Raw genomic sequence first — 6,270 nt, 5'->3', positions numbered from 1 at the left:
TTAAATGATTCTTTGTTAGCCTCAACTATCCTATCGAGGAAATCCTTTCTATCAGCCCTAAATTTCCTTCCGCTGGTTTTAACTGGTGTCGGTGTGCCCCACTGTCAGTTTAAATTTCTCAGGTTTCAGAATATTATTGGGAGCTGACTCTGTGAGCTTCTTTCCCTTGAGGATAAAAAGCCCCTCATCTTTCCTCATAACTGCAATGTTGAGGTTAATGTTGTGCTGGTGGCGTAGTGGTATTGTCACTGAACTGGTAAATCAGAGACTTGTGATCCTGGTTCAAATCCTGCTACTGCAGATGGTGATGTTTGAATTCAATAAAAATCTGCCATGCCCATTGTGGTGAAAATCCATCTGATTCACTGATGCCCTTGAGGAAGGAAGTCCACTGTCCTTACCTGGTCTGGCCAGACCCACAGAAATGTGGTTGACTCTTAACTGCCCCCTCAGGGATGGACAAGTAGAAGAAACTCTGCATTTGGTGGCTTCCACGTCCTGTCTCCCATGGGGGGGGAGAGAGAGACACGTGCAGTCTGACCCAAAAAGTAAAGCTGCAGTTTGCTGTAAACTGTGTTATTTTCATCGCAAAAAGAAATGTCAACCACTCGCCGGAGGGGAAAGCGACCTTAACACAGAGGGGATGTGCAAGGATCTTATTCCCTTTAAACCAACTGGGTGCGCTGTTACTCCGGTTTCTTTGCCGAGTGGGTGTGTCTGTAGTGGGTGATCGGCCCCTCTCCAGAAAAGCAGGAGCCACTTTCCCTGAATGCCCTGGTACAGTGCCCCATGGAGTGCCCCATGCACTCACTGAGATGCAAACCCAACACCAAAGCCTGTTTTTAACAACTCAGGTTTATATGTTTTGTTCTGTTCTTTATTAAGTTTGTTTTAGTTGTATTCTGCTTTATTGTTAGTTTTACAATTGTTTGATTTTTTTTTGTATTTTAATTATTTTTATTTTGTTTGTTTTTTGTATTGTTTTTGTTTTTATTCTAATTTTGCTTTTTTGTTTTTGTTTTATTTGTTTTTTTACGTTTATTTTGTTTTATTTGATTCTTATTTATTTGCATTTGATTTTTATGTTAATTTATTTTGTTTCATTTGATCTTTTCATTTTGTTTTATTTTTTATTTAGTTTTATTTGATTTTTTAAATTTTTACTTGATTTCTATTTATTGCCATTCGATTTTTATTTTGTTTTCTTTTATTTTTACTTATTTAATTTAAATTTATTTTGTGCCGTTTGATTTTTTTAAGATTTATTTTGTTTATTGTTACTTTGTATTTATTTTGTTTTGGTTTATATTTAATTTTTTTGAGGGGGGGGGGGGTGAGGTTTCCTAATCCACCTCCATCTCGGGACGATGCGCGCTCCCCGCGCGCGCCGACCTCGCCTGTCAACCAGCGGGGGCGCGCTCTTTCCCTCGTGCACGCGCTTCTCCTCCTCGTGCGCGGCGCGCGCGCTCTCACTGGCGAGGGCGCGCTTCACTCACACTCTTTCCCCTGGCCAGCCTGTCCTCCCTCTGCCTCTGTGCACGGACGCCGCCGCCGCCGCTGCGGAGAGGATATGGGAAGCGCTGAGCGGCGATTCTGACATTCGGCAGTGCTGAGAAAGCAACTGGGGCAACTTCGTTTTGGCAGGAGGTGAGTGGGGAAGTCCCCCCCCCCCCCCCCCCCCCCCCCCAATCCCGACCAAAAGAACTTTGCTTTAAATCTCTTGTCAAGCTGACAGGAGAGAGTTGTCTGCTTCACCGCCCCGCGGAGGGCAGAGGGAGGTTTATTGAAGTTGTTTATTTTCTCCCATTTCACCGCAACTTGTTGCGATTTGCATCCAGTCCGGAGGTGCAGGCTCTGGGTCATGGGCAGCAACGTTTAAAAAAGGGGTAGCCGGGTGGCAGCATTGGATCAGACTCAAACTTTTTGGGTAAGTGCCCCTTGCTCTGAGGTGAAAAGACTCGCAATGAAGAATATCACCAAGGTCACTACTAACCAGGCACTATCGGAGGTGCCAAGGTTGTAAACGGGCTGGAATATTCTTCGGGTTTAATGTATTCAGCTTTTTTTAAAAACACACTTTGGTCGTTGTTGCCCAAGATTTTCCCCGCCTTTCATGGTGTGTGTCCTTTCCTCTATCTTTGAAGGTCTGTTTTTGACTTTTATGCAATTTTTTGGAGGAATTCAAATGATTTTAGGTTTTGGAAAGTCGTTTCTTTTGTGGAGAAAGCTTTGACTGATTTTCACCAACTTCACAGTCTGGTCTCCTTGTGAAACATCTTTATTGAGTATGCACCAATCCCAGTGTAAATCTGAAATGCATAATTTGACACAGTATTATTAAAAGATGAGATTTTAATCTGAAATGTTAATACAGGGACGAAACATGTTCAAAGCGTAAATAATCCTATTTTTAGATGCGCTTGATGTTAAGTACAAGGGGATGCATTAAAAATGATGCATCTGCAGGAAAAGTTCACTTCAAAAAATGTACGAGTTTATATGTAGTTTGCAGATACAGCAGCTATAAATGAACTTTGCAGTATCTGAAGATGTTTCTGGGAAATCTGTCAAATGATAAGGAATGATCAAAATTAGAATGGCACCCTCATTATTGATAGGTTTAGGTTAAACTAACATCCTGGATTTAAGTGAAACGGGTTCTGTTCTGCATCCAGTGAAGGTGAAAAGCTGAGGCTATATGTTCCAGTAAAATCTTCTAATTGATCCCTGATCTGTGCCCTTTGTGGAGGCAGTGGTGTCGTGGTAATATCACTCAGTCTCTAGCTCAATGGCTCAGTTTAATGCTGGGGACTGGTGGAATATAAATTCAATTAATCAATCTGGAATATGAGTTGATAGTTGCAGAAGCTTTTTTTTATTCGTTCGTGGGACATGGGCATCACAGGCCGGTGCACATCCCTAATTGCCCTTGAGGGGGCAGTTAGGAGTCAACCACGGTACCAGTAAAGATGGCAGATTTCCTTCCCTAAGGGACATTAACATTAATGAACCAGATGGGTTTTTAATGACAATTGATCATGATTTCATGGTCATCATTAGATTTAAATTTCAGATTTTTAAAAAATTCAAATTTTACCATCTGCAGTGGCAGGATTTGAACCTGGGTCCCTAGAGCATTACTCTAGGTCTCTGGTTTACTACAGTAAGAAGTCTTACAACACCAGGTTAAAGTCCAACAGGTTTGTTTCAAATCACTAGCTTTCGGAACGCTGCTCCTTCCTCAGGTGAATGGTGCAATGCCCCGAAAGCTAGTGAGTTGAAACAAACCTGTTGGACTTTAACCTGGTGTTGTAAGACTTCTTACTGTGCTCACCCCAGTCCAACACCGGACCGCCACATCTGGTTTACTAATCCAGTGACAATGCCACAATGCTACAGCCTCCCCTTAATGATCCCTTAATGATAAAGGACTGGTTTAGCTCAGTGGGCTAGACAGCTGATTTGTGATGCAGAAGAGGGCCAGCATCGCGGGTTTGATTCCCGGACCAGCTGAGAATTCTGAATTCACCCTCTGTGTACCTGAACAGGTGCCGGAATGTGGCGACCAGGGGCTTTTCACAGCAAATTCATTGCAGTGTTAATGTACGCTTACTTGTTACAATAAAGATTATTTACATTTGATTTACATGATCCTGTTAGGGAAGGAAATCTGCCAATGTTACCACACACATGTATGGTTGAATCTTAAGTGCCCCTTGAAATGATTTGAGCATGCCATCCAGGGCAACCAATGTCTAGTCTTGCCAGCATTGCCCACATCCGTGAAAGAATTAGGGGGGAGGGGGGAGAACCCAGCTGACCTTGTGACTACAGCTTGCTGCCAGAGTAGCTTTCCAGCTATGCGAAATGGCTGTGTCACCACACAGGAAACACCTTTGTATGTGTGTCCGACAATGCCAGGACTGAGCTTTCAACCCACACACAACCTAGCCTGACCAGGATTTCATGAACATGGGACTAGAATACTACACAACACATCGGACTAGCTCAGCAGCTTGTTTAGGAATGAACAATGGTGAAAATTGGGGAGTAAAGAGGGAAAAAAACAGCGCCTCGGCCTTGGATTTGTGTGGAGGAGTGTGTTCCTAAAGGGAGTTGCAAGGCTGTAAATACAATGTTCGCACTCAGAAGATAGCCTACTCGAGCAAATCAATGACTGGTTGAAGAATGTAATCGAGACTCCCATTCACGGTGATGGGTGATTTTCTTTTTGCACAATTTCTAGAGTATCCTGCAGCTGGCTTGTTCCCAGGCCAATCGCACTGTTGAATTACAACTCCAGCCTTCCATTGTGGAGGTTGTTCTAACAAGCTTCGTGTTTAAAGAACATTGTTGGATCAGTGTAAAAGGATCTTTTATTTGAGTCTTCGGTTTTCTGTGACGGGCCTGTGTGGATTAACAGCGGCCCTGTTGGTTGCACATCGCCTCTGAGTCAAAGCAAAGGATTGTGGGTTTCATGCCCAGTAAAGAGACTTGAGAACCAAAATCTGGACCTGCACTCCAGTATGCAGCGGCGAAAATGCTACAACTTTGAGGGTAATGTTTTGGCATGGCACGTTAAACCAAGGCTCTATCAGCCCTTGGTGAGCGTAAATGAGCCTATGACACTATTTTAAAAAAGAACAGTGGAGTTATCTCCGGTGTCCTGACCATTATCCCTCAGTATCACAATTTCAGATCACCAGGTCATTAACTCTTTGCTGTTGGTGGGAGCTTGCTGTGTGCAAATTGATTGTCATATTTCCTACATCCAGCTCAGTTAAAACTCTTCATTTCTGCTTGCATCCGGAGCTGGAGTAAGTCTTGTTCAGTCACCTGTCCTGCTTGCTGACCTAGATTGACTTTCAGTTCTCTGGTGGCACCAAGTTAAAATTCTTAACCAGCATGTTTCAATGCTCTAATGGCCTTGCCCATCCCTATCTCTCAAATCTCCCAGCCGTACAATTTTGCCATGATCAGAGCTCTTCATTCAAACAAACCCCTTATCTTGCTACCCTGTCTTCAGCTCCCTTGGGCCCAGGAGCTGTAACTGCCACACTAACCCCGCTACCTTTCAGGAGGCCCCCCTCCCCCCACAACCTGCTCTTTTTGGTCAATCTTCTGAAAATCTCTGATCAATGTCCCTTTTTGTCTGATAATACTTCTGTGAAGGAGGGTCTCAGGTTTGATTCCTGGCTTGGGCTACTGTCTGTGCAGAGCCTGCGTGTTGTCACTGTGTCTGCAGGGGTTTCCTCCGGGTGCTCCGGTTTCCTCCCACAAGTCCCAAAAGACTTGCTGTTAGGTAATTTGGACATTCTGAATTCTCCCTCTGTGTACCCGAAAGGGCGTCAGAATGTGGCGACTAGGGGCTTTTCACAGTAACTTCATTGCAGTGTTAATGAAAGCATACTTGTGACAATAAAGATTATTATATTGTATTATATTATATACGGAATCATAGATTGGCTATAGCCCATAAAGAAGCCATTTGGCCCACAGCGTCTATGCTAACTCTCTGCAAGAGCAATTCATCTCATGGCACTCCCCCACTTTTTCCCTGTAGCTCTGAAAACATTTTCTCTTCAGATAATTATCCAATTGTCTTTTGAAAGTGATGATTGAATCTGCCTTCCCCACAATCTCAGGCAGTGCATTCCAGATCCTAACCATGCGCTGTGCAAAAAGGTTTTTCCTTGCGTTGCCATTGCTGCTTTTGCTTTGCTGGGTGGCACAGTGGTTCGCACTGCTGCCTCACAGTTCAATCCTGGCCTTGGGTCCCTGTCTGTGTGGAGTTTGTATGTTCTCCCCGTGTCTGCGTGGGTTTCCTCCGGGTGCTCCGGTTTCTTCCCATTGTCCAAAGATGTGCAGGTTAGGTAGATTGGCCGTGCTAAATTAGGAATGTGCAAGTTAGGTTATGGGGTTACGGGCGTGGGTAGAGTGCTCATTTGAAGGAACATAGAACATAGAACAGTACAGCACATAACAGGCCCTTCGGCCCTCAATGTTGTGCCGAACCTTGTCCGAAACCAAGATCAAACTATCCTACTCCCTGTCAATCTGGTGTGCTCCATGTGCCTATCGAATAACCGCTTGAAAGTTCCTAAAGTGTCCGACTCCACTATCACAGCAGGAAGTCCATTCCACACCCTAACCACTCTCTGAGTAAAAGTGCAGACTCGATGGGTCAAATGGCCTCATTTGGCATTTTAGACATTCTATGATTGTGTGATAGGTGACTTTGCTCTCTGCTTCTAGTTCTTTTGCTATGGG

The 6,270-nt window shown here is 44.1% G+C and overlaps 1 protein-coding gene across 5 annotated transcripts in view; it reads left to right on the top strand.

Annotated features, from left to right (window-relative positions):
- Window positions 1-1,497: 1,497 nt before the first annotated feature.
- cgnl1 (cingulin-like 1) overlaps window positions 1,498-6,270 on the top strand; it is a 174,069-nt gene continuing 169,296 nt past the window's right edge. For 4 of the 5 annotated variants that reach the window (XM_038813300.1, XM_038813302.1, XM_038813298.1 and 1 more), the window contains exon 1: window positions 1,498-1,647. The gene's annotated coding sequence lies outside the window, so the exon portion shown is untranslated. Of the gene's footprint in view, window positions 1,648-1,747; window positions 1,928-6,270 lie in introns of those variants that run through there. The other variant, XM_038813303.1, reaches the window with a different exon arrangement.

Source organism: Scyliorhinus canicula, chromosome 12, assembly GCF_902713615.1.
Source record: "Scyliorhinus canicula chromosome 12, sScyCan1.1, whole genome shotgun sequence".
NCBI lineage: Eukaryota > Metazoa > Chordata > Chondrichthyes > Carcharhiniformes > Scyliorhinidae > Scyliorhinus > Scyliorhinus canicula.
The sequence above is the reverse complement of the archived record's forward strand: the minus strand, read 5'-3'. Positions and strand labels throughout refer to the sequence as shown.